Source organism: Silene latifolia, chromosome 9 (assembly GCF_048544455.1).
Source record: "Silene latifolia isolate original U9 population chromosome 9, ASM4854445v1, whole genome shotgun sequence".
Taxonomy (NCBI): domain Eukaryota; kingdom Viridiplantae; phylum Streptophyta; class Magnoliopsida; order Caryophyllales; family Caryophyllaceae; genus Silene; species Silene latifolia.
Genome location: NC_133534.1, coordinates 135,415,132 through 135,442,391, shown reverse-complemented (window position 1 = coordinate 135,442,391; position 27,260 = coordinate 135,415,132). Strand labels below are relative to the sequence as shown.

At 36.8% G+C, this 27,260-nt stretch overlaps 1 long non-coding RNA gene across 1 annotated transcript; it reads right to left on the bottom strand.

Annotated features, from left to right (window-relative positions):
- Positions 1-251: 251 nt before the first annotated feature.
- Positions 252-4,513, bottom strand: LOC141600095 (uncharacterized). The gene is made up of 5 exons (XR_012524134.1): positions 4,204-4,513; positions 3,897-4,050; positions 2,380-3,798; positions 1,323-1,518; positions 252-1,191 (listed from the first exon to the last, which is right to left on the bottom strand). It is a non-coding gene; the product is annotated as an uncharacterized LOC141600095 (long non-coding RNA).
- Positions 4,514-27,260: the final 22,747 nt, after the last annotated feature.

Here is a 27,260-nt window from a genome sequence, read left to right as displayed (position 1 = left end):
GGAGTACTTGTTGCGATGAGTACTCTGGCGGGATTACGCACTTTAGTGTGTAGTCAGGTGTGTAGTGATGAGATGGAGTTGTATTAAATGATTGGTTTGTAGTGTTTTTTTATTGCAGCTGTTTGTTTTGTGTAATCAGTACTGACCCCGTTTAAATGTTTTAAAAATTGGGGTGATCCATTCGGGGATGGTGAGCAGTTATTGAGCAGGTATGAGTTGATGGGCATGGGATAGCTGGGTTGAGTCATCAAGAGCTGTTTTAGAAGTCTTCCGCTGTGTCGAACACTCTTTTATTTTGGATTAGTTGGTTTGACAGTTTGAGAACATTTGTATTGTACTTTATCAGTTTTGGTATTTGGTTTTGTATCACTTTAAACTTATTTAATAAAGTACGTTTCGTTATTGTCTATTTGATATACATTACCTCGGGTAACCGAGATGGTAGCACTTCCGTGCCTTAAGTGGTCCTTGTAAGGCACTTGGAGTATGGGGGTATTACAACGAGCCTGCCCTTTTACTTTGTATTTGCAAACGCTTTTCTAAGACAAATGGATCACGTTATGCATCATAAACCTAACTCGGTAAATGGATGTTAATTTCCGTCTTACATGCAAATCAACACTAAATCCCACTTGACATCAATTACTTGATATTTGGATAAACAACCGATATAGAAATCTCACATGTTAGGTTTAAACTTGTGGATGCGCATTCATTACCCGTTTTATCAACTTTTACATTTAACCAACCAAGATCGATCAGTAGAGGCCGCTACCGCGGGCGGGATTGGGTGTCCGATTAAAGGGCTTCCCAATACGTACCTTCACCTCTTACTCAGAAATTTTAGATAGTGGACGACCTTATCCAGAGCGAACGAGAGTCATTCTAGAGATAGGATGCTAAAGAAGGACGACTCCTTATCTTTAGTACCTATGTCAAAGACCGCTTTTTGCCTTGGTTGACCTAGGTATAAAGTGGATTCGACCGGGTTCCAAGCATCCCACAAATGCTTGGTGGCGACTTCGAACATCTCTTGCATCATTTTGAGACCCTTGCCGAGACGATACCGTCCCATCTAAAGCGATCCGGTCGAAAGCATTTTTACGCCACAGAGCGTGGCTTTCAGACTGTCGTATGTCCACAGATCGGCTGGGCGTGCGGGTGGCCCATGTCCACACTTTCCTCATTAACCTACATCAAACCAATCACTTGCTGAATCATTCTTGTAGAAAGGCTAATTCTGCCAAGCACACCAGTAAATTATATTCCGTTCACTTGATCCAGATATAAGAACCACCTATATTGTTGATAAGGACACTGACCTGCACCATGGTTTCTCCACACCTTCCTAAGGCGTCATACATGAGCTTTCCGTAGGAGGATGCTCTCCCATCGGATCCTCGCTATAAGGATGCAAAATATCAATGGAGTGTTTTAATAGAAACCCAGATATTAATATCATTAGTAAGCCCGGGATAATACCAAATACTTTTATAGCAGCTGGTAAGCTCATAACACCTGCACCAACAATGGTATGAGTTTCTGAACTTTGAGTTACTTAGAAGTTAGAACATAATGTATGTACACGCAATTGTATTATTAATATAATAACGTGTTTGTGAAACATACCTAGCAATATATTCACTTGAAAATTAAACTAATTAGATTCAACTGAGAGTCTTACAGTGAGAAGAATAGATTATCAAAAATACATAACTGAAAATGCATTTTAGTACTAATCTTCTAATTAGTTTTGCTAGTGATACTGCAAGTCTGATGCCAGCCTGGAACTAATGATGAAAATTCAATAGAAAGTTGTAGTTAAAAAAAAACTAATATACCTAGGAGCACTATTTTACAACCAATGCAGTTATCAATTATCCTATGATAAGCATCAAACGAGAAATTTAACTCTTATCGAGCAATCTCTCTCACAGAAAGTAAAACATAAACAATTGACTGAGACGGAAAAAATACCTCGACACGATCAATTTCTCACTAAATTCTGATACACATCAAAAATGAGACTAAGGGTAGCTTAGTCATTTATCTCTTTTGTTTCTTATTTTCCAAGTCATTAGTAGCCTATATAAGGGCATTAATTACCTTGTAATAATCAATCAATGAATTTTATGAATGAACTTGTGAGATTTATCTCATTTGTTATAATGGAATCTAGGTGATTAATTCACCAAAATTCTATTATTCGGGTAGCCTATCGATCCTCACGGTCGAACAGCTGCATTTCTATCCTTTTTGTTTCCGTCTTAAATTTAGATCGTATCATTTGCTTATCAGAGCCGACTTTCCTCTCGACCTTTGTCATATTCATAAATTAAAAAAAAAATTAAAAAAATGAAAAGAATTGAGGTTTTCTACCAGAATTTAGGACCCTATTGAAGAGCAAATCCTCGAAGCTAAGCGGAGTGGCATCATCAAATCTTATTTCCTCACTACTCTAAGTGCGATGAACGCAAGGAGAGAGACTGATTTCTGCTTGTGGTGTGATACAATTTGGTCTGTCCACCATAGGTGTACCTACGCACCTGACTACAATTGCAGATTCTCTTTTGGCGAAGACAATGACGGTATGGCTTTCGTAAAATTCACAAAAGAGGGGTTGAAGCCCGTGGAAGTCCAACAATCTGGAGAGGAGGAACCCCATTCCTATGCAGACATCATGTTTGGTGAAATGTGTGTGTCAAACTTATGAGAAAATGAAACTGTGAATAATGTAGACCAGGTGTTTGATGAAATTCGTGAACCTAATATAAGTCTAAATCAAGCTTTAGACAAAGATACACAAAGCTCCGTACGAGATTTAACTGTCGTGGCTCCATTACCGAGTGCATAAAAGGTGCTTGATGAATTACCACTTCCAGATTTTATTAAAGAAATGGTTCAAGCTGCCTCTATTATGGCTGAGAGTACTCCAGAGCCCATAGCTGCTGAAATACAAGTTGATGATGACGGTTTTGAAGAAAATGTTCATTCGACTCTCGAAGTAGTCAACGTCGAAGAGGAAGTCGGTTTATAAAACAAGCACCAAATGTTTTCTAAACTCAGTGCATTAGTTGGCCCATACTTCTGCGATTTGGTGACCCTAGGTGCTGCTAAACAAGAGCGCTTCTCCAAACTTCAGGGTGTGCTACATGTAGCGGATAAGCTTCTTCTTCCTGATGAACACTGCGATGGAAATTCGACCCTTAAATGTCCATGCTTTCAGGTGAAAAACGATTCCCTTGTGGATTTATATGCACTTGCATCTATGAACTTAGCTAAAAATGTTGTATTGCCTTTATTGTTGGGTGATAAGGACTGGTTCTTGGATTCAAGTTTATCTAAAATTTTTGAAGTATGAGTTTATAATACTATAGTATCAGATGTTGGTCGAAGGACGTTCTTTAATTTTAAAGAATTGCAAAGTTGGGGTATACATCAAGTGTGGGGGATTGTCCCTTGTCGAAATTGAATGAAAGATGTGTTTTGGAATAATCATTTATCTCTTTTGAAGTATGAGTTTATAAATCATTTATCTCTTTTGTTTCTTATTTCCCAAGTCATTAGTAGCCTATATAAGGGCATTAATTACCTTGTAATAATCAATCAATGAATTTTATGAATGAACTTGTGAGATTTATCTCATTTGTTATAATGGAATCTAGGTGATTAATTCACCACAATTCTATTATTGGGATAGCCTATCGATCCTTGCAGTCGAACAGCTGTATTTCTGTCCTTTTTGTTTCCGTCTTAAATTTAGATCGTATCAAAGTCCTTGTCAATTGAATCAATTCCCTATCAAATTTGAACGAAATCAAACATAATTATACATCATTGTTTCCAATTAAATTTTAAAAAATTGAAAATAAATGGATAAAATTAAAGGAACTAACTGTTGATACACCGTCGAGGAGACTTCGATTTCGATGGCGAAGTTAGCGAAAAATTCATCGTCGGCGGTAGAATTCGATCTCAGCCGCCTCTTCGGCAATGTTGATGGCTGATTTTATCGATGTCAGTGTTCTAGTGTTGCCAGGAATTGCAAACCTTCGCGCGTGTGGGTATAATTAGAAAAATAACCACATAAAAGTAGTGAACTTTGGAAAAATCAACATAGAGACAAAATTCAAAGCGGAAGCGTAGAAACGTGAAATAGATATAATAAAAGAGGAAGAAGAGGATCGAAGGTCATGAAATTACCATTAATTGCAGAAAAAAAATGATGAATTTGGGTAGAATAGAGACCAACAATATACAATAACACATGAATAACAGAAGAGAGAGAGAAAGGGAAGTTGCAGATTGTTTTTGTTTGGCTTGATCGTGAAGAGAGATAAACTAAAAGAGCGAAGATATTTCCGATCATATGGGTAGCAGGTTGAGTATAGGTTGTTTTGGTGTCACGTGGGAGACGGGACGAGCTTTGGATTTGGAGCAGAGTGTCACTTCATTAGAAGAGTATAGTAGTCATGAGTTGTATCATTTCTTTATTTATTCATTCATGGTTATGTAATCCACTAAATACTTTATTTATATTAATTATTTCTTAATTGCAACTCCGATTCACCGTCTCGGGAAACCAAGATGGTAACATCCTCCCATTACCTTGGCGGGGTTAGAAAGGGGTGTTACAGTATCCCTATAGGGAAGAGAAGAGGGAAGGACGAACAACAAAGCTAGTTTCTAGATTCTCTATAAGGAAGCCTTGAACCCGCGTCGTTCCCCATCGGGAAGATTTATCCCCAGGGAAGACTTTTTTCAAGACCATTTTGCTTTGACACATGTTTCTTTCGAGTGAATTGTATAAATACTCCTTTGTAAACTCATTTTGACACAACAAAACCCTAAATCTAGAATTAGATTAGATTAGCCGGTCTCTCCCTAGTTTCGCTTCAATCTTTCTCTAGTTAGCCTTTAATTAGTATTGATCATGTTGTTAGTTTATATTTTGGATTTTGTATCAAGATTGATGGCTAGCCTTTCAATTGTTCATCAAGTTTTCATTTTTCTTCTTAACTTTTTCTATCTTATTGGTGGAAATTTCTTATTTTACCTTTGTTTTACTTTTAATCTTGTTTATTTAGTTAGTTCATTGTATTGTTCTCGTTGTTTGTTGTTGTTTCCATGTTTATTGTTAAGATTTTTTTTTTTTTGTCAAAAAGATTACTTTAAATATGAGTGAGTAATATACTCTGAGGTCTTAGGTAAATTGGGATGGTTAAAATGGGTGGTTTTGATTGATTGTCATTTGAGTTGATTATGAATTGAATAATTCTAAGAGTTATACACATGTAGTGTTTGTTGAATCACTTGACTCATCTTCTTATTTGAGTAACAGTTCCCTTCTTTCTTGATCACTTTAATATTCATATTTTCTTATTCATTCTTGTTTACTCCCTCCGATCCACACCAAATGTAACACTTACCTAAAACGAACAATCCACACCAAAGGTAACATACCTTATTTGGCCCACAACATTACTAAGTTGTCCTTATACTCATTCCATATTTATACAAAATGACATTACATATTGTTGGAGCTTGTGTCCTCCACAAATTAGTGTGATAACATTTGTAAATCTCTTACAGGTTCACAAGGGTATACTTCGTATATTTAATCAGTTGATTAACGTTTACCTAATAACGGTTGGCTTGCTAGAAAGTTTGACGTTATTATCATACAGATGGCGGTGATCAACTGGTCCCTAAAGGTCACACCTATAGGATGTGTTTGAGAAATGCGGTTATAGAAATATAATCACATTGATGCCCAAAATGACTAAAAGTTAGTCAATGTGTTGATGAGATAATTATTTAATAAAATTAAATAATATTAAGTTGAGACGAATTATCTGTCAATTCGTAAATTAAATATAATAAGTTATATTTAATTAAATATATGTAATGTTAGCTTGGACGAATTAATCTGTTAATTCGTAATTAAATATAATCAGTTGTATTTAATATCAACAAGCTGAATGTGTCATAGTGGTAATAGTGAGGGTACACAGATCGTCTTGGGTGCAACTAATAGGCGAATATCAATTTTGATATTGTTCTTAGGCCATATTTGCTAGGACCAAAGGTTATTTCTGAATCTTTTACTTTTGTTTATGTATTTTATTTTATGACCTTTGATCATCTTTGTTAAATCGTTATAATCCTTCTAAATTAAGGGAAGTATACAGATTATTTCCCACAAGTGGTATCAGAGCAATAGGCTACGATTTTAATTTTGATGATTTTCATAAAATTTGTATGTGTAACAATAGGATTTTCGGAAAAAAATTAGGGTTTCGAATTTTTTTGTGGTTCGAAAATTTTTTTCCTGCCGTTTTTTTCTTTCTGTTTGATGATATTTTTCCATTCTATTTTTCATATTATAGTTTATAATCAGTTAAAATTATCATATGAAGAATTGGTAGTTTTTGATTTAATGCAGATTAAGTTAAAATTAAATGGAATCGTCATGTTTATGATAAAAAGATTGTTTTTGCTATATAGCTTTTGGCATATAAATTGATCATGTTTATTATTTCATATGCTAATCATGTTCTAATAGCAAAGGTAAACAATTTAGTCATCAAATCTTGTTTTAGGGCATATTGCCGCAAAAAGAAAAAAATAGGAGGCCTTTTTTTTAGGGTTTACCGGAAAAAAAAAAACTTTATTTTAATTTTGTTTTTTGGTAAACCGAGAGAAAAAAAATTAAAAAAATAGGAAAGTTTTTTTATTTGCCTTTTTGCCGAAAAAGAAAGAGAAAAAAAATTTTGGAAAGTTTTTCCTTGTTTTTCCAATTTACCGAATTAAAATAGGAAAGGGTTTTTAAAAAAAAAAAAACAGCCGTGACAGCTGATAAATAAATAAAAAAAAAAATTTGTTTTTTTTTCTTCCCAGCCGAGACCAATTTAAATAAAATTGGATTTTTTTTTTTTTTTTGGCCAATTAGTTATTGTGAATCGGTTCACAATTTATTGATACCGAGTTATTTTAAAGCAGTTTAAAATTTTGACGGATAGAATTCATATTACAAGTTTAATATGGATTAAGTATGAAATTAATGTGATTAAATTGCGGAATTGTCACTTAATTTAATTTAAATAGGTGGTTTGGATAAATTAATCAACATAATTAATGTATTGTATTATGTATGTTTAATTTATTTAGTTGATGCTTTTAATTTTGTTGAATGAATCGAATGAATGAATTTTATTTACGTATTTAATTTTTGCAATCGGTTGTAATTTGTAATACTTAGTGTAGCCTTAGTCAAATTATGTTTTCGTAATGAAGGAAACATGATTTCTTATGTAATTATGAGATCTCGAATCTCCTTTATTTTAGTTTTGGGTTTTTGAAATTAGAATGTAATTAATAGGTCAATTATGTAATTTTATTTATTGTAATTTCAAAGAAGACTAAAGATGAAGATTCAAGCTCACTCCCGCTACATGGATCAAGATGGAACATCAAGACAAGCTTCTCGGGTCCAAGGATGGATTCCAAACTTGTATTTATTGTTCATTTTGATAGGATAGGCCACACTAGGACTTTTACTGTTTTTTTTTTTACGTTTTTCATTTTTATTGCTTTTCATTCACATGTTAGTAATTGCATCATATTCCGCCTAAAACCAAACCACCTACTACTAAAATGCATGAAAATTGACTCATATAGGTTGTATGTTAGTTTTCATGGACATGCAGATGTCACAGTCTTTAAGCCATCACCTTATTTTAATCATTCTCGCATGCTAGATTATAGTTCACTTAAAATGAATTTAAATAAAGTTGATGGGATCTTCCTCTAAAACGGAGATTGAGATTAGTCTTTATAAGGGCAAACATCTATGAATCCCTTTTTCGTCGGTAGGCCTAATATGACCCCTTCTACGTTGGGTAAGTAGTTGTGTTGACTTAGTTTACCTCAACATCATAGTCCGAAGAGTTTCTCGTGATTATGATGGACTATAGGTAGAATTTACAGAAATTTATCGACCAAGAATTCTAACGGTAGAATTAGCTAAAAGGTTAGCTTATCAATTTACAGAGAATTGAGTTTTTGGGTCATTTATATAATTCTTGAGGGAGGTCAATTGTATAAATGTTTTTTGAGTCTTCGCGTTATGACATTAGTTCATTAGACTTAAAATAAAAACGATGCACATGCTTATTATTTTATTCTTCTTTCGCAGTGTAGAACACGTTTATTATCGATAATCTTGTTACAACAAATGGTCGGAAATAACGCAATCCCAATGCCTATTGCCACACTAGATCGTTCGTCCTGGCTAAAAATGTTCATGGACCAAATGAATCAGTCCACTCGATCAAGAATGATGGGTCCAATATTGCGGATCGGGAGGCGGCACTACGGAATGTCGCCATCGCGACGGTAAGCTCGGGTATTTAATCGAGCCAATACCGGTCAACCAGGCCCAAATGCGGGAGCCGACGAGTCATTCGCTTATAGTGACTTCGTTATGGAAGCGGGTGCGATAAAGAACGTACTCATCTTTGCAATGGAAACCAATTTGCAGAGACGCTTCATTGCCAAGGTGCAAACAAGATTTTCACCACGCTCACTAACGAGTTCTCAAAGGCACCGAGGATCGTTACATATGAGCATACCTGTCGCTTCTTTGATGCGAAACTCCAGAAGGGCCAACCGGTTAGCCCACACATTCTTCACATGATTGAGAATGTCGAGAAGTCGGAGGCATCGAATTGTAAAATCGGTGAGAGCATTGTCATTGACCGAATGCTTCATTCTCTTCACGATGGTTTTGCCCTTTTCAGGGCGAACTACTATATGAATGACTTGAAAAAGAGTCCTCATGAGCTACACTCCCTTCTCGTATAGACCGAGGAGGATATGAAATTGAGTGGGAGCATGAAGCAGGATGTTCTCACGATTTACAACAAAGGTAAAGGTAAGGGCAAGGCTCATGGCGACCTAGCTGTAGGTAAGCCAAAGTTCAAGAAGCCAGGAAACAGTAAGAGTGCGCCTGGTGAGACTAGTGGCTCACAGGGCAAGATAAAGAGCAAGGGCGGTGACATAGAGTGCCACCATTGTCACAAGACTGGACATTGGAGGAGGAACTGTCCCGTCTATCGTGAGGACATCAAGGCAGGCCGCGTCGTTCCTGTTAGTATGTCATCTTATATTCATATGATTGAGATTAACCATGCAAGTTTCGGAACTTGGGTACTAGATACTGATTGTGGTTCTCATCTGTGTAATCATTTGCAGGGCCTAAAGAACATCATACCTCTCGAAAAAGGTGATGTGGACCTGCGAGTCGGGAATGGAGCACGAGTAGTAGTCACGCCTCGAAGGGAACATATGTAATCCAACTCCTAGTGGTTTTGAGTTATCTTTAAATAACTGTTACTATGTACCCAGTTTATCTAAGAACATTATTTCTGTTTCCGTACTTGCTAAAGACGGTTTTACATTTTCAATAAAGGATAATAGTTGTATTTTCTCTTTTAATGAAATGATTTATGGCAAAGCAGTTTCCATGAATGGAATTTATATCTTAGATCAAACCACGGAAGTATTACACATGAATAATAAGAAATTAAAGGTTGGTGACAAAGATCAAACCTATCTATGGCATTGTCGAATGGGACACATAAATGAGAAACGCGTAAATAAACTCGTCGATAATGGGACTATTCCCTCATTCGGATTTTCTGCATATGGCACGTGTGTAATACTCCGTATTTATAAGTCTTGGGGTACTCTATCGAGTAGGCCTTACTCTGTCGAGTAAGGGTAAGTTGCGAAATAAAATAGTTTCTGACCTGTTGGGTACTCGATCGAGTAGCTGGGGTACTCGATCGAGTAAGGGGGTACTCGATCGAGTACCTTGGGTACTCGATCGAGTGTCCGGTTTACGGGGAGTTTTTCTCGGGTTTTGTTAATTATGCGATTAAGGTATTTAAACATAATCGTCATTGTTTTAAAACACTTTTACCAAAACCTAAAACCTGTTTAAGAGAGAAAGCAAAGTCATTCATCTTCCTAATCGCATCCTTAGCAATTCCGGAGTTCGAGACGGTCGATTCGTGTCGTAGTTCGTATCGTTGAGTTCCTTGCGTCGAGGGTAAGCTTTTAATACAATTTTTATAATGTTTTGCTAAGTTTGGTTAAACCCTAATTTAGGGTTTGGGGGTTTTTGTGAGTAGTTTGTGATGTGTAGTATTTATGTGCTATATGATAGGAGGAGGATTCGTAGAAGAGGCGTTTTGATACTGTTTGTAGATACCGTCCGCTTGTTGTGCTTTCCGGGTAGGATTTCCTACTCGTATTAGTCCCATAATGGGATGATTGTTGATGTGTTGAGATTGATTGTTTAATATCGTAATTGTGTTGTGACGGTGGTTGATTGTGATTATTGATTAATATCGTAATTGTGTTGTGACGGTTGTGATTGTGATTGTCTCTCGGTTCTCGAGATGCGTTCTACCGAGTGGAGTCACTTGCGGGAGTGGCTTCACGCCCTAGTTTCGCCCTTCGTGGAACCCGCCACGGAAGGGGATGTGCACATTAATGGACGGGGTTATCGCTCGTACGATGAGCGGGGCTTAGGTGGGAACGGCTGCGGTCCCCCCGCGGGTCGGGTCCGGTGGACGGTCAAGTATTGAGATGATGGGAGTTGGTGGTGTGTGTGTGTGTGTGTGACAGTTCAGCTGTCTGTTATCTTATGGTTGTTATCTTTATTGATTGTGTGATTAGTACTGACCCCGGTGTTGTTTTGTAAACCTGCGGTGATCCATTCGGGGATGGTGAGCAGATATTGAGCAGGTATTGAGATGAGTACTGGGATAGCTGGGATGCCACGACAGATGATAGGAGTCTTCCGCTGTAGCCTTAGTTTAGTTACTTTTCAGTTAGACAGTCATTTGATAATAATGTATCGTACTTTGGTTTGGTTTTGAGGATTGTATTTATTCATTAAACTATTTATAATAAACGTTGTTTCTGTTTTGTCTATTTGATTATCATACCTCGGGCGACCGAGATGGTGATGTCTTCATACCTGAGTGGTCCTGGTAAGGCACTCGGAGTATGGGGGTGTTACAAATGGTATCAGAGCGACGATCCTGAAACCTGTAACCAATGAACCTAATGAATATAGGAGTCAAATTAAAATGAACCCGGGGTAAAGGTTGTAGGAGCTAATGCAAAGACTTGGGAGACGTCCTAAAGTCGCGAACTCGCCCTACAATTTTGAACCGGTCACCATGGGATATGTGTCGGGATCGTTATGTGCTGATTGTGTGCTGTGTGTATCTATGTAGTAGTATGTTGTATGAATTGATGGATGCATGTATGTGGAGGATGGGGGATCTGAATTGAAAGATTGATGAGATATATAGAATTGTTGTTGGAATAGAAAAGCATGTTGGATGATTACTATGTGGCATTTGATAATATGACGTCACTGTTTCGTTGATTATATGAAAAGCTTGATAAAATTTCATGCTTAGCTATATCACATGTTGCGTTTATAATGTTGCTTAGTATGTTGGGAGATGTGAGATAACATGTGGGTAATATGTGATTGGTAAGTTGAATAATATATGTGCATGATGGATGATGTTGCTTGATTTTTGAAGATGGTAACATGAGATTAGCAATATTGGTTTTATGAGTATTGGGTCGTTTTGTCTACCTTGTTGTTGTTTAAGTCGTTTGGGAAGTAAAAATCAATAGTTGTGTTTTTCGATGATAAAGAGGTTGTCTTTAAACTGCTATAACTTGAGATGCATAAATGATTTTGATGTGATTCCAATTGGAGGTGATAGCTTGTCCTTTTACGATTCTAACGATAGGTCGCACGCCCAAAATGACCAAGTAATGAGTGAGTTATGACTGTTTTACGAAAACTGGACAGTGCTGAGAATTGGGGTACTCGATCGAGTAACTAGGATACTCGATCGAGTAGGGGGGTACTCGATCGAGTAGCCTTGGGTACTCGATCGAGTAGCTCTGGTAATTTGTTTACGTGCTTCTGATCTTCACCTACTCGACCGAGTAAGTCACTTACTCGATCGAGTGGCATGTACTCGATCTAGTGACCCCTGTTTTGGGTCATATGCTTATCTTTTGACTTCGTTGCATATTATGTTTAATTCAAAGGCGTCATTTTGCTTCTTTATGCATTGTTTTACATGTATGTTGGTCTTGACGCGTAAGTTACCCAATTTTGTGGTGTAAAGAGTGGCACCTATGATGAGTATGAGTTCGGTGGGGAGGACATGATTTATATGTGTTGGGATTGGTAAGACTCAATTGAGGCATAGAGCATGTTGTGTGAGACGAGATGAGTGACATGATTGTATGTTGAGTAATGAAAATGTAAGTGAATGTGAGCAAGGCATGATGTAAGTTTAAGGAACGTGAGAATGAAAAGAGTGAAAGAAAGGATGTGGATAGTAGCAACCTGAGATGTATAATAAATTATGGAGGGAGATGGTTAGAAATAGTGTTGAGTAAGAACATATGTAATGAAAGGTCGTTTGGAAATAGTGGTATATAGCGAACTTAATGGAGGCATGTCGCGACGTAGATTTGCAGATAGTGAGTGAGATTGGGAGATTTGGTTCATTAAGAGGTGAAACTAATGTGTGACTTCCTTGGGCAATTAATGGTATGAAATAAATTTGGATTTCTAGAGAGGTACAAAGGAGATGCAATTGTTTGAACAGTGAACGTTGATTTTATGGATAAATTAGTGGCAAGGGTGAGTGATAGCATAATAAGAGGATATCTATGGTAAGGAAGAGGGAGATGATATCGATATAAAATAATGAGATGTGAGTTCTTGAACAATGAGAAGGTAACCGGAGCACTAGAGAGTTAGATAGAAATAATGAAGAGTTGAGTTAATAAGGGATTTTGTCAAGGGCAAAAGAAAAGAATGCGGGGAATAAAACTAAAGAAATGTCCACCGAGGTTATATGATATAAAAGTAAGGAATCGTCGAGATGTATGATACTATCATGAGGATTTGAGTTTGATTATATAGAAGTTCCGAACAACATGATTAGTTTTGAGTTTTGAGGAATTAAGGAAAGCAAGAAGTTGGTAGAATACCTGCATGATATGAGATTTTGGGGGAGAGTTAGATGACAATACAAATAAGATAGTATTGGGAATAATGTTGAGGTAATTTTGTTGATGGGTTTGTTGTTCGTTGTTTGGGACGTTAACCAAAGATAGGAAAGAAATCGTGATGTCTAGAGATGAGTGAAAAGGGTTCAATGTCCGGATAGTGGTAGTGTTATGGTTTTTGACTAACGGTTAAGAGTGGCGGTATGTTAGAGAGATGGTAATTCTAAAGAAGCTGATTTTGTAGAGACTGAATTGATATGTATGGTTGTGAGAGAGTGTAAGATGTGGTTATATGAGGCGGTTGTTAGTAGTTAAGTATTAATAGCATGGTTACATTCGGCAGGGGGTGATGGTTGTGAGAATGGGAGAATATGTTATGAGGGGCATATGAGTTAAACTCGGGCGACAGGTAACCTTTGTTGAGTGGTAATTTACGTGATCAGGACTGACCAGTTGGATGTGATTACGGGTCTATGATGTGTATAAGTGTTTGTGTGAGGTTGTGACCTCACGAGAAGCGGTATGGTGTGATAGTTATAATGTTGTTATCTGAATTTTCTGTAATACATGTTGGATACGAGAACGTAATGGAACGATGTTTAAAAAGGGTAATAATTTGACTGATTTGGCATGACTAGTTATGCTTGTCTGTATTCATGATACATGTCAATCTGTGATATGGTAATGGGATGATATTCACGAGGTTATTATCTGTTTAATTCATAAAATATGTTGTGTTATGATTTAGTAAAGTGGATTTGAGTAAGTTTTTCTTGTCTGAAAAGTTATTCTGAGTCAGTGTTTATGGGAGTTGTATATAGTTGTGATGTCTATCGATGTGGTTGTTGTGCCTCGGGTGGTGATCCGGGCACGATATTTAGTGTTGTGATGCGGGTATTTTCGCACTGCGGTGTGGCTGTTGGTGGCGGTGTTGTGATGCCGTCACCGGTTGTGGTGGAGTAGGCGGGATGATTATGATACGAGTTTTCGAAAGTGCATACCAGTTATACATAGATTGTTGTTTTGTTTGCTGTGGTTCTTTGTGAGTTTTGGTTGAACATATAGACAGTTGTCTTGCTTATTGATGTTTTCTTTACCAGGTTAAGTTAAGAATGAGGTAGAGTGTGATATGAAATAGAGTTGAAAATGTTTTCGTTGTTGTCATGGTATAGTGATGTTCTATTGATGGGACACGGTTGTGAGAGGTTGTTACAGTAATTTTGATCCTGTTCTAGTTAAGGTTTCAGTAGACATGGTAATGGCAAGTGAGTCGTAGAACATGTGTGGTAATGATCCGAAAGATGCAGGTGGTTCATAATCCGTTGTTGAAGACAGTGAGTGTAGGGTGTTGGGGAATTTGTGCCATGTTGAGTTATGTATGAGTTTTGCGGTAATGGAAGAAAGAACTTGAGGATCTAGTGTGAGTGTACGTAACAAGTGTGGATCGTGAGTTATGCTTTTGGCAATGGGAGTTTGATATAGTTTATATAGAGAGGTATGTCGTGTTGCGGTAATGTGGAAGAGTTGAAGTTTTGGGTTAAGCCAAAGAATTTGAGGTATAAGTTAGGTGGTTTGATGAGTGAATTAAAGTATGAGAATTGTTTAAGTAAGAGGGCCTTAGATATATGCATGGTGAGTGTTTGGTTTATAAACGGTTGTCTTGCGCATGTGGTGGTAAAGAGGGTAATGAGATGTATCTAGGATTTAGTATTAGTGAGTTACGAGGACGTAACATTTATCTTAAGAGGAGTAGGATGTGATAAAAGAGATTTTGATGGGTGTGCATATGGTAATATATTTGGAAGTTTGAGTCTTGATGTCGAATAAAAGGTTGATTCGTGTTGTGGTTAATTTTGTTAAAGGTCATGACCGGACTGGTAGTAGTTCGATGTTTAGGAGTGTGAGAATATTTGGATAGTGTTGACAGTTGGATGATGATGGTTATGAGTTCGATAGTCTTGGCAGTTGAACGAGGATGTTTATGAGTGTGGATAAACTTCGAGGACGAAGTTCCTTTTAAGGGTGGTAGAATGTAACATTCCGTTTGATGTCTATGATGTCTTGATTTTAGATTTGATAGTTGATGATATTATGGAGCTAGCAGCATTAGAGGATGGTAATTGATTATGTATGGAGTTGGTGTCGTGAGATATATATATATATATATATATATATATATATATATGGTAGATACGATATAGTGATCATGTTGTGGAAGTAAACATAGTTGGTAGAGTGGGGGTTAAGAGTCCATGTTCTATGTTCGGTCGAGTTCTTGAGTCCTTAGCTAAGTTGTTGTGTCTTGGTCGAGTCAGTATGGTTGTTTTTATGTATGGGTTGAACTTCGGGGACGAAGTTCTTTTTAAGGAGGGAAGACTGTAATACTCCGTATTTATAAGTCTTGGGGTACTCTATCGAGTAGGCCTTACTCTGTCGAGTAAGGGTAAGTTGCGAAATAAAATAGTTTCGACTGTTGGGTACTCGATCGAGTAGTGGGGTACTCGATCGAGTAAGGGGGTACTCGATCGAGTACCTTGGGTACTCGATCGAGTGTCCGGTTTACGGGGAGTTTTTCTCGGGTTTTGTTAATTATGCGATTAAGGTATTTAAACATAATCGTCATTGTTTTAAAACACTTTTACCAAAACCTAAAACCTGTTTAAGAGAGAAAGCAGTCATTCATCTTCCTAATCGCATCCTTAGCAATTCCTGAGTTCGACGGTCGTTCGTGTCGTAGTTCGTATCGTTGAGTTCCTTGCGTCGAGGGTAAGCTTTTAATACAATTTTTATAATGTTTTGCTAAGTTTGGTTAAACCCTAATTTAGGGTTTGGGGGTTTTTGTGAGTAGTTTGTGATGTGTAGTATTTATGTGCTATATGATAGGAGGAGGATTCGTAGAAGAGGCGTTTTGATACAGCTGTAGATACCGTCTGCTTGTTGTGCTTTCCAGGTAGGATTTCCTACTCAGTATTAGTCCCATAATGGGATGATTGTTGATGTGTTGAGATTGATTGTTTAATATCGTAATTGTGTTGTGACGGTGGTTGATTGTGATTATTGATTAATATCGTAATTGTGTTGTGACGGTTGTGATTGTGATTGTTGTCTCTGGTTCTCGAGATGCGTTCTCGGCTGAGTGGAGTCACTTGCGGGAGTGGCTTCACGCCCTAGTTTCGCCCTTCGTGGAACCCGCCACGGAAGGGGATGTGCACATTAATGGACAGGGTTATCGCTCGTACGATGAGCGGGGCTTAGGTGGGAACGGTTGCGGTCCCCCATCGGGCGTGGTCCGGTGGACGGTCGAGTATTGAGATGATGGGAGTTGGTGGTGTGTGTGTGTGTGTGTGTGACGGATTCGGTATCTGTTATCTTATGGTTGTTATCTTTATTGATTGTGTGATTAGTATCGACCCGGTGTTGTTTTGTAAACCTGCGGTGATCCATTCGGGGATGGTGAGCAGATATTGAGCAGGTATTGAGATGAGTACTGGGATAGCTGGGATGCCACGACAGATGATAGGAGTCTTCCGCTGTAGCCTTAGTTTAGTTACTTTTCAGTTAGACAGTCATTTGATAATAATGTATCGTACTTTGGTTTGGTTTTGAGGATTGTATTTATTCATTAAACTATTTATAATAAACGTTGTTTCTGTTTTGTCTATTTGATTATCATACCTCGGGCGACCGAGATGGTGATGTCTTCATACCTGAGTGGTCCTGGTAAGGCACTCGGAGTATGGGGGTGTTACAACGTGTGAATCATGTCTCATTGGCAAGATGACTCGAATTTCCTTCAAAGGTGTTGGAATGCGCGCTAGTGACCTATTAGGACTCATACATACGGACGTATGTGGACCTATGTCAATTACCGCTAGAGATGGCTATAGATATTTTATCACTTTCACGGACGATTTGAGTAGATACGGATATGTCTACTTAATGAAACATAAAAGTGAGTCCTTTGAGAAATTCAAGGAATACCAGAATAGGGTACAGAACCAACTGGGTAGAAAGATTAAAGCACTCCGTTCAGATCGGGGTGGCGAATATCTTTCAAATGAGTTTGATCAACACCGAAAGATCGTGGAATCGCTCTACGATTAACTCCACCTGGAACACCTCAATTAAATGGTGTGTCCGAACGGAGAAATCGAACCTTACTTGATATGGTTCGATCCATGATGAGTCACAAAGAGTGCCTCGAATCATTATGGGGTTATGCTCTTTGTCACCGCTCTTATACTTAACCGAAGTCCGTCTAAAGCTGTCGACAAGACTCCATATGAAATGTGGAAGGGAACGGTACCTAACTTGTCCTTTATTCGGGTTTGGGGCTGCGAGGCTTATGTCAAGTGGAGACACGAGGATAAGCTCGGCCCGCGATCGGTCAAGACATAGTTTATAGGTTATCCAAAAGGAACATTTGGTCATTACTTCTATTCGCCTACCGAACATCGAGTTTTTGTTTCGGCTAGTGCGACGTTCTTAGAGAAAGAATTTCTCGAGAACAAGTCGATTAATAGAACCTTCGAGCTGTCGGAGATTCCAGAACCAACGACCGACAAACAGATGGAGGAAGTTGTACCTCCAACTGATGATACGGTTAATATTCCTGAGGAACCTAGGAGGTCGGGTAGAGACTCTCATCCCCCCGACAGATACATTGGTATGGTCGAGAAGAATGACGTTTTACTTCTAGAAAGTAATGAACCCGCAACCTATAAAGGTGTTATGGCCTGTTCCGACTCAAAGCTATGGCTCGAAGCCATGCAATCCGAGATGGACTCCATGTATGAGAATAAAGTATAGGATCTAGTTGATTTACCTAATAAGGTAAAACCTCTACAGTGCAAATGGCTTTACAAAATAAAGCGTTCTGTAGACGCGCAACCAGATATCTATAAGGCACGACTTGTGGCAAAAGGTTTCACTCAAGTGCAAGGATTGCATTATGATGAGATTTTTGCACCTGTAGTCATGCTACGTTCCATTCGGATAATCTTAGCGATTGCCGCATTTCATGATTATGAGATTTGGCAAATGGATGTGAAAACCGCCTTCTTAAACGGTTATTTGGAGGAAGAGTTGTACATGGTGCAACCCGAAGGTTTCATGGATCTTAAACATCCTAAGAAAGTATGCAAGCTTAAGCGTTCCATTTATGGACTTAAGCAAGCTTCTCGGAGTTGGAATCATCGTTTCGACCAAGTGATAAAAGAGTATGGTTTCACTCGATCGGTCGAGGAACCATGCTTATATATAAAGTCGAGTGGGAGCAAGATTGTATTCTTGATATTGTATGTCGATGACATACTCTTGATTGGGAATGACATTCCTCTCCTATCTTCGGTTAAAGAATGGTTGAAGAACCATTTCCAGATGAAAGATCTGGGTGAGGCACAACGTATTTTGGGAATCCGTATCTACCGAGATAGATCACGACGGACGTTATCACTTAGTCGAGAGTCTTATTTGGATAAGGTTCTTGAGAGGTTCAAAGATGACCAACTCCAAGAAGGGGAACCTTCCTATGACGACCGGGATGCAGTTGAGCAAGTCTCGATCACCCACGACGCCCTTTGAAGGGATTGAGCGCATGAGTCGTGTTCCTTATGCATCTGCAATAGGATCGATCATGTATGCCATGATATGCACACGTCCAGACGTGGCATATGCATTGAGTGTGACGAGTCGGTACCAAAAGACTCCAGGTGAAACACACTGGATAGCAGTCAAAAATATCCTCAAGTACCTACGGAGGACTAAGGATTGGGTATTGACTTATGGAGGCGATACTAAGCTATGCGCAACCGGTTAAGCAGATGCTAGCTTCCAAACGGATCGAGATGATTCAAAATCTCAGTCCGGGTTCGTCTTCACTCTTAATGGTGCTGCGGTCAGCTGGAAGAGTTCCAAACAGAGTGTTGTAGCAGATTCTACTACTGAATCCGAGTACTATGCCGCTTCGGAGGCAACAAAGGAAGCGATATGGATGCGTCAATTCTTACAAGGGCTTTCGGTAGTTCCTAGTTCGAATGACCCGATCACCATCTATTGTGACAATAGAGGTGCCATCTTCCAGGCTAAGGAGCCAAAGTCTAGCAACAAATCTAGACATGTACTTCGGAAGGCTCACCTGATCCGTGATTACGTGGAGCAAGAAGAGATAGTGATTGACAAGATTGCGACGGATGATAACATCGCGGATCCTCTCACCAAACCGTTGAATTATGATAAGCATGTAGGGCATGTTAATTCCATGGGAATTAAACATGTTCCAGAGTTGTAGTACTTGATTATGGATTTGATACATTATCTTTTTCATATATTATTTATAACTTCATCGTTTTATATATATAATATTTTGTCTTTCATGTGGATTGTACTGACAACATTGAACACCACAAAGTGAACTGAATTACATTATATTTGTTTTGGTCCGTAATCGCCAATGTGAGCTGATAACTCCGGCTATTATATTGTGCAGTCGATTGATGGTGGGTTCAACGAGCCATAAGTTAAACGGTTGACTAATCGATCACAGATACGAGATTATGACGATACCTCGTAGGACAACTTTTTGTGACAACGTAATGGAGTCCTAAATGTTTAAAAACATTCGGTGCCAGGTCGTGGATAGGACATCCATTGTGTTCCTAGAGTCGATTCCTTTGACTATCAACTGTCTCTTGAGATTAAGGCAGTTTTTGGGTGACTTTGGTTTCTTTCTCACGGTCTACCGTGAATGCGGGGCTAAGTAGATTTTTTTCGGGTCATTTTATCGTGCTTACATCTGCAGGATTCGAATTGAGGAAAATATCCAACCCTTATCAGGTATAGTTATTTCTCAGGGCCACTCGAGGAGTTGTAACTGAAATGCATGGCCATGCTCGAATGATGATTCGTTTATCAGTTAAGTTACTCTCTAGTCGGGAAAACCACTCTTGATACTGATCGCTTGTAAAATACGACATTTGTGAATTCGGATTTGCAAATTGTTTTACATTGAGTGGGAGAAATTTTAAAGGATATGAGAATCGGTTATCGCACATACACTTGTGAGGACAAGTGGGAGTTTGTTGGAGCTTGTGTCCTCCACAAATTAGTGTGATAACATTTGTAAATCTCTTACAAGTTCACAAGGGTATACTTCGTATATTTAATCAGCTGATTAACGTTTACCTAATAACGGTTGGCTTGCTAGAAAGTTTGACGTTATTATCATACAGATGGCGGTGATCAACTGGTCCCTAAAGGTCACACCTATAGGATGTGTTTGAGAAATGTGGTTATAGAAATATAATCACATTGATGCCCAAAATGACTAAAAAGTTAGTCAATGTGTTGATGAGATAATTATTTAATAAAATTAAATAATATTAAGTTGAGACGAATTATCTGTCAATTCGTAAATTAAATATAATAAGTTATATTTAATTAAATATATATAATGTTAGCTTGGACGAATTAATCTGTTAATTCGTAATTAAATATAATCAGTTGTATTTAATATCAACAAGTTGAATGTGTCATAGTGGTAATAGTGAGGGTACACATACCAAGAGGTCATGGGTTCGATCCTCACTAGATGACAATTCAACACATATTATATATTTTTGGAAAGACCAAAAATAAGGATAAAATACTCCTTGTCACGGTTCACTTGGCCGAAAATTAGGAGAGTTCTTTCTTTCCTAATTGACTTCAAGTTTCGGTCTGTATAAAAAGAAAGGTAGAGAATTATTTCTACCCTAATGCTTTTTCTTGACCTTGCCTTCTCTCTCTCATCACAAGAACATAAAAACAACTAAATTTTACAGAAAATTTTAGATCGATTCTAGCATAATCGAAGGGCATATCTCAGATCGTCTTGGGTGCAACTAATAGGCGAATATCAATTTTGATATTGTTCTTAGGCCATATTTGCTAGGACCAAAGGTTATTTCTGAATCTTTTACTTTTGTTTATGTATTTTATTTTATGACCTTTGATCATCTTTGTTAAATCGTTATAATCCTTCTAAATTAAGGGAAGTATACAGATTATTTCCCACACATACCCCACATACCATCACACACAAATAAACCCACAATTACATGACCCACCTATTTTTTTCCTCTTTATCCTTACTTTTTCCACCTTTTCTTATACTCCATTTTTCCCTATGTTACCTTTGGTGTGGATCGGAGGGAGTATAAGTTTAGCTCTTATATCTTGGTTTGTTGTTTGTTTTAGTCATCTTTCATTATTTGCTTGAATCCAACTCTATTTTAAAACTCGTAAATCTTATATGAATGTAGTCGATAAGCAACTGATACTAGCCCAAAATCGTTCCATGTAGATTCGAAACCCTACTATCTTATTACTCCCTCCTATTCTATATGATCGTTCACATTGGTTTTGGACAAATATTTAGTAGTATGATGATATGTGGATATAAATGAAAGTAAGAATGAGAACATGAAGTCATACATTTATAATCACAAATGATAGACAAATAAGAAAAATAAAAGATTTTTATAAATTACCCGTTTAAGAAAATATGTAAATTCTTAGAAAACACAAATTCTTATTTCAGATCGGGGGATCCGTCTAAAGCAATAAAACGGGTCAAATAGACCCATATTCATAGCATATGACCCGATTTCCTTATAAATGGTAAGATACTTTTCTATTTTTTATTACTACTTGTCAAGTCATGTTGTCAGCCATTTATTACTAATTGTACAAGCCTTATTATTTTTTATGCAACCCATAGCTCCCTACTCTACATCAAAAACCAACGATTAATTAACTCATCATTTGCACAAGAATTATTATTCTTCATTCATCTCTTCTTCATATCCTTAATTTTTCATCTCTTTCATCATATACCTCCATTCATCTCCTCATCATATACCTCCATTCACCTCCTTCATCATCACCATCATCTTCATTCATCACCATTATTTATCCCTACTCACGTATTCTATTTTTTTCAAACCTTAACCTTCTTTGTTTCTTTATTCTTAACAATTTTTCCTTCATTTTTTTCATGAGCTTTTGAGAGAGACGAAAGTTTCAAGCACATATCTTCTTTAGATGGGTTCTTAACTTTATTTTCATTTTAGGGATAATATGTATAATATACACACTCAAGCACATATCTTCTTTGAAGTTTTTCAAAGTGATCTCCGAAAACTTTGTTACCACACTAATGTAATATGTACCTAGTTTGCGTGATTTTTGTTTTCTTCTCCATTATAATTTCACCTACAAAATAAAAATATTGTGTGGTGACATAGTAAGTTATAATGGTCACATTTTTGTGCTACATATTGAGAAAATATAATTTTCATGATCACATCGATGATAATGATAACTTCTTTTTTATGTAAAACTGATAACATAATCAAATAAAATGATAACTTTAACATGGTACATTAACTAAGATCACATATTAAACGAAGTTGGTAACATTATCAATGTATATAGTTCATTTATATAGTTCATTTAAAACCTACAAGGTAATATGGATTCTTTTATTTTCCTATTAATTTCATTATCAATGTCTTTGATTTGTAAATTTTGATGTTTTAAAATTTAGAGTTCTTATAAACTTGGGTTTTTTATTGATATTTTTAGTTTTGTTTAACAAAACTTATTTTGAAATTGATCATGATGGGTATTCACATAGATAGATTTATAGATTTATAGATCTATTTTTTTTTTTGTTTTTTACGTTAGGGTTCTTACAATATTTTCATAAGTTTTCATTATTTTTGTATCTTTCACTACAAGAAAAACTAAAACAGGCGACAGATTTTTAGCGACTGCTCCGAGTAGTCGCCAATTTAGCGACTGATATCAGATTTAGCGACTGAAATCAGTCGCTAATTTGGCGACTGCTTTTTTAAAAAAAGGAATCTTATTTAGCGACCGACTATTAGATTTAGCGACTGACGTCGGTCGCTAAATTGCTTTATAGAAACCCGCATTACTTCTTCCCCTCTCTCCTGCTTTACTCTATTTCGAAAAAAAAAAAAGGAAAGGCGATCCCGACAAACGACGACACCACCAATCCCGCCGCCTTCACCACCTATTCTAGCCGTCGCCACCGTCCTCACCGCCTCCACCACTCTTATTTAATTAGGTTAGTTTTTTTTTGTTTAATTTCAGTTTAATTTTGTGTGATTAATTTGTAGTTAGTTGGATTAATTTGTAGTTAGTTTGTTAGATTCATTTGTAGTTAGTAGGTTAGATTAATTTGTAGTTAGATTTTAGTTTAATTTGTGTTTGAATTAAAAGGGAATGATTAAGGGGGTTTGTGTTTAGGTTTAGGGTTGTGGGTGGGGGGTTGGTCGGCCGTGGTTGGGCCGTGGTGGGCCGTGGCAGTGGTGGGTCGTGGGGTGGCGGGTCGTGGGTGGTGTTTGGTGTTGGGTAGCTAAGTGGAACCGTCTTTTATTATTATTATGAAGCTAAGTGAAACCGTCTTAATATTATTAGTATTAAACTAAGTGGAACAGTCTTATTATTATTATTATTATTATTATTATTATTATTATTATTATTATTATTATTATTATTATTATTATTATTATTATTATTATTATTATTATTATTATTATTATTATTATTATTATTATTATTATTATTATTATTATTATTATTATTATTATTATTACTACTACTACTACGCTAAGTGAAACCGTCTTATTATTATTAGTATTAAGCTAAGTGAAACCGTCTTTTGCATTAATAGAATTAGCTAAGTGGAACCGTCTTTTGGATTAAGAGAAATTAGCTATTAGCTAAGTGGAACCTTCTTTAGGACTTGATTTTGATAAATTTAGTTTGATAATACATGTTATTGATGAATTGAGGTTGAATAACCCTGTTTTTTTTTTTTTTTTTCTCCTTCCAGGGTTGTCTGTGACATGCCGAGCACCACCGTCCTGAATGTTGCTTCTCGTTTTCTTTTCATTTCTACTTTTACTTGATTAGGTAACCTCCTCTTACCAGTTACCTTTTAAATTTACTAATTTTAGTTCAAATTATGCTACGGACTCTAGGATAGAAACCTTTATTATGTTGTTGATGTTGTGCTATTGATTGACTTAATTAATTTAGTACTACGTGGGTTTATCTTAAACTTTAAATTATTGTTAGTTTAATTTGATGTTGACTTAGTACCCGTTCAAGAATTACTCATTAGGAGTAATTCTTGAATAGTCCCCATTTTGGGACTGTCTTTGTACATTTCAAGTCATTTAGGTAGTAAACACGTACTTGTAATTTATTAATGAGGAATGAGTTTGGTGGCGATCCCTTTAATGTTCTCTGAATACATGTATATATGGAGTAATTATTTATTCTACATTGATGTGTATTTGGAGAACTAAAGGGAATTGCTGCCGAATTTTTTCCTCATTATTAAATTACAAGTGTGTTTGCTAGTGACTTGAAACGTACATTGACGGGTTTAGGTTGGAGTGATAAGGATCCCATTCGAAGATGGATTACTTATTGACAATATTTATATATTGTTTTCATATGTTTATTGTATAATGTGGAGTATAATGTGAAAATTTTGTATGTAATATTATTGTTATTTTTAAAAAATGTTTAAATCATTGTGAGTTCTTCTTTAGATTAAAAATGAAGAGATTGGAACGTTCATGGATGTATGAAGGAAGATTACACAATTTCAATAAGAAAAGACGTCCTACCGCTAGATTTATAAAGGGTGTTGGCGAGTTTATTGAATTTGCTAAACAACAAGATGAATATGACTTGGTAGACAAAAAACTTAGGTGTCCTTGTGCCAAATGCAAAAACCTGAAATACCTGCTTGACATTAAAGTAGAAAAACATCTCATTATAAACGGGTTTAAGTTAAATTATTACAATTGGATTTCACATGGAAAAGCATATTCTCCAATTCATGAACAAGTTCACACCCAACAAATACAAATTGATGAGAACCCATATAGAGAGATGGTTGTTGATGCTATGGATTCCACTATTTTTAATAGTGATGACCATACAACCATTTGTGAAGAACAACCGTCACACCCACAAGCAAAAGCCTTTCTTGACATGTTAAAAGCCTCAGAAAAACCCTTGTATGAAGGAAGCAGAATGACATTGCACAAAAAGAGGCGTGGTTCAATAACTTTCGGGTATATATTTTTCCGTAGTTCTTTGTTTTAGAAATCAAATAATTCTGATAAATTTTTTAAGAACCAAGTTAGACTTTTATTTTATACTGATATGTATTTTTGTTGCCTTTTTTTTTATAGCAATCATTTGCTTGGGATGAGTCTCAAGAACTGAATGTCCGTGAAAGGTACAATGAAGTCGGTACTCGACGATATCGGGACGTGATCTGGAAGACGGTCAGGCCCCCGAAGGAGCCAGAGAACATGAAAGGTATTTAATTAACTTGTTTTGTTATTTGTATTAATTAGCATATACTCTCTTATATTATAAATAATATCAGTAACTTATTAGTTATGATTTCATATGTGTAATTGCAGGTGAGAAGTTTGAAGGCCTAATAAAGCATACTAAAACCAAAGCTTTTCAGAAAAGGTCTAAACAAGCATCCCTTAACAAAAAGGAGGACAGAAAGATGCCGTGGTCGAGCCTACTCATTACGGGGAATCCCGATCGTTCTGAGATCATGTATTGGGTGTAAGTTTGTCTATTATTTCATACTTTTTTTGGTTTTCAACATGTTTTGTGTTAGATTTTTTGTTGATTTTCTAACATGTATGTTTTTTTTTCATTCAGAAAGGAAAGAAGAAGTCAAAACCGGTTACGATGGCACCGGAACTGTTTCTTGACACGCATTCCAGGGTTGACCACAAAGGGATAAAGATTTGGACTAAGACAAAAGACAAGGAATTATATGTAAGTTTTCCGTAACACTTAATTTTTGTTAATTTACTCTTTTTTAATGTCTTATTTTGGTTACCATATTAACTTATAATATTTTGTTTAATATTGTAGGATGCATTTGAACATACAAAAGCCACCAATCCAGAAAATGCGGATAATGACATATGGTTTGAGTTGGTGAAAGGCTTCAAGAAAGGAAACGTGTATGGTACCGGAAGTTCAACACCGGCTTTCTATGACAACACGCGTAGGATATCGACTTCAACAATTCCCAGCAACACATATCAACCGGGAATTATTAGTCAATTTCAAACTCAACTAAGAGAGCGTGATGAACGTGACAAAAAACGTGATGAAGAACTCCGCCAAATGAAGGAAAAAATGGCAATGTTTGAGAATTGGTGGCAAAGTTGTAACCCCGGACCTAGACCCGACTACGATCCTATGGATCCGCATGGTCCACATAGGGGAGTGGAGCCGGTGTTGGTTTCCCAATAGTTAAGTAAGTTTAATTTAGCATGTAAGACTTGAACTTTAGAATATGTTAGCTTGTAAACCTTTCATTTTCAATATATGAAATGAAGTTTGGGAAATGTATGTTTGAAATGTGTGGTGTTGGGTTGAAATTTGAAATGTATGGTGTTGTGTGTGTTGAAGTTTGGGATGTATGGAGTTGTTGAACTTCGGTTTGTATGCAGGTTGTAAATATTTGGCTAGCAATGAAAACGAAAAAAGCCACGAAATTAGTCAGTAGCATTAGCGACTGATTTGCAGTTTTGCGACCACAAATCAGTCGCTAAAGAGCATCCCTGATTTTGGCTGGGTCACCCAAAATAGCCATTGAAAAGCCAAATTAGCGACCGAAAGTCAGTCGCTAATTTGGCGACTACCCATTGTCGGTCGCCAAAATGACGACTACCATGTCAGTCGCTATTTTCCTCATTTAGCGACTGATATTGCAGTCGCTAAATTTAGCGACTGACTTTGGTCGCTAAAATCAGAAAAAGCGACCAAGGTCTGCGACTGGTCTTTGGCGACTGAAGTCAGTCGCTAAATTGAGTTTAGCGACTGATTTCAGTCGCCAAAATCGGTCGCCTATTTTATTTCTTTTTGTAGTGTTTTGATCAAGGTAATTATCAATATTGGAGGTGGTCATTGCTGCAAATTTTTTTAAGTGTTAAGTTTAACATAAAATAATAAGTGGAGTGAGAGAACTTTGATGATATGATTGTGATAATATATTATATTGT